We start from the raw sequence: 1,459 nt of genomic DNA, 5'->3' as shown, positions 1-1,459 counted from the left end.
CTTCCCCGCATTCTGCATTTCAGCTTTACCATAATGCTTTATTGAGTTAGCGACCTGGGATTTTCAGGCTCGTTTTTTGTCATAAAATGACAGATCAAGTTGGAGGAAGAGCATTTTAGCTCAGAAATTGGATTAAAAAAAAACACAGGTCCCACTAATGACGTTTTTTAAAAATATGTTTTTACAGTTTCCTAAGAGGTAACTCATCAAAGTAGAGTTGTCCGGGCGAACATTTCGTCAAATTGGCTCTATAATCTTTAACCGTTTATGCGCCAGAGAGAGTTTCCTACACGAAAATGACCGCAAAACATTTTCATTTGTTTTTTTTTTCTTTCTGATATGTGATGGTCTCCGGTTGGGTAACTCGTCAAAATAAAACCCCGAGGAACAAAATTTGTGACTCTTAGAGCCGAAGGCCTATTTACGACTCTGCGTTTTACCCGACTCGGGTGTCAACGGGGTCAGCGCCTCAGGCCTATGTAGAGGTATGCCAGGCGCGTCGCAGCGTAACAGTGTTACGTGAGATGTCGCGAAGCCTGTTACGCGAGACGTGGTCTGGCGTACATCTAACTAGTGCGCGTGTCTGTGTGTTTGTCTGTCACCACGATAACTCGAGAACGCTTTGAGCTATGTATGTACGTGAAATTTTTATTTTAACTTTATTCCATAAATATCAAGAACTGTATTGATTTTGAGCCCTCCAGTTCAAAAATTGGCTGAGAACGGGCTATTTGAAAAGCATTTGGCAAATATTGCTATAAGTTAAACATTTTTTATGGCTTCCTTAGGGGTAATTTGTCAAAGTAGAATCCCTGGGCTAGAGTTCGTCGGTTTGACAGTGTTTCGTAACCAGGTGGTAGCCCGCTCTCAACTGGAAAAAGTCGTGACTTTTCGAACAGAGGCCTCCGAAAAGCCCGTAAAGGGTTAATTTACACATACGTATTTCTGTAAACATCCGATACTGCTTATTATTATATACGCAATTATGAACAAATTTGGAGAAATAGTTTCAGCTTTGAACAACTTTGTTTATGAGTTCGTATAAAATAATACACAAAAGCCCATGTTTACCGAAACATAAGGGTTTAGTGTGTATGGGAAAGTACTTATTGGCACATGTCCTGTTGTGATTAGTGCGTTTCAAAAGTTTATCAGATTTTATTGAGTAATTTGAGTGGTAGAGTCATCCCTTTTTTATCTTCTTTGAGCGCATTGCCGAGCCCTAGAGGCCTATGTTGGCATTGCGTGAAGTCGCTGGCCACTACCAGAGTGGTTGCCGAACTCGCCGCTAGGAGCGCGTCGGTCGCGAGGCCCGGGCGGGCGGGCACCCTAGGGCTCAGGAGGTCAGCGGCTCCTGGCCTGGCAACCGACAACCCAGCAGACGATCAGTCTGTCCCCGACTTCGACCGAGTCGAGTCGACACGGGTCGCTGTGCTTGGACGTTTTCGCCCATGTAGCT

Source organism: Frankliniella occidentalis, unplaced genomic scaffold (genome assembly GCF_000697945.3).
Source record: "Frankliniella occidentalis isolate FOCC.00 unplaced genomic scaffold, Focc_3.1 Scaffold436, whole genome shotgun sequence".
NCBI classification, from domain to species: domain Eukaryota; kingdom Metazoa; phylum Arthropoda; class Insecta; order Thysanoptera; family Thripidae; genus Frankliniella; species Frankliniella occidentalis.
Note: the sequence above shows the minus strand (reverse complement) of the source record.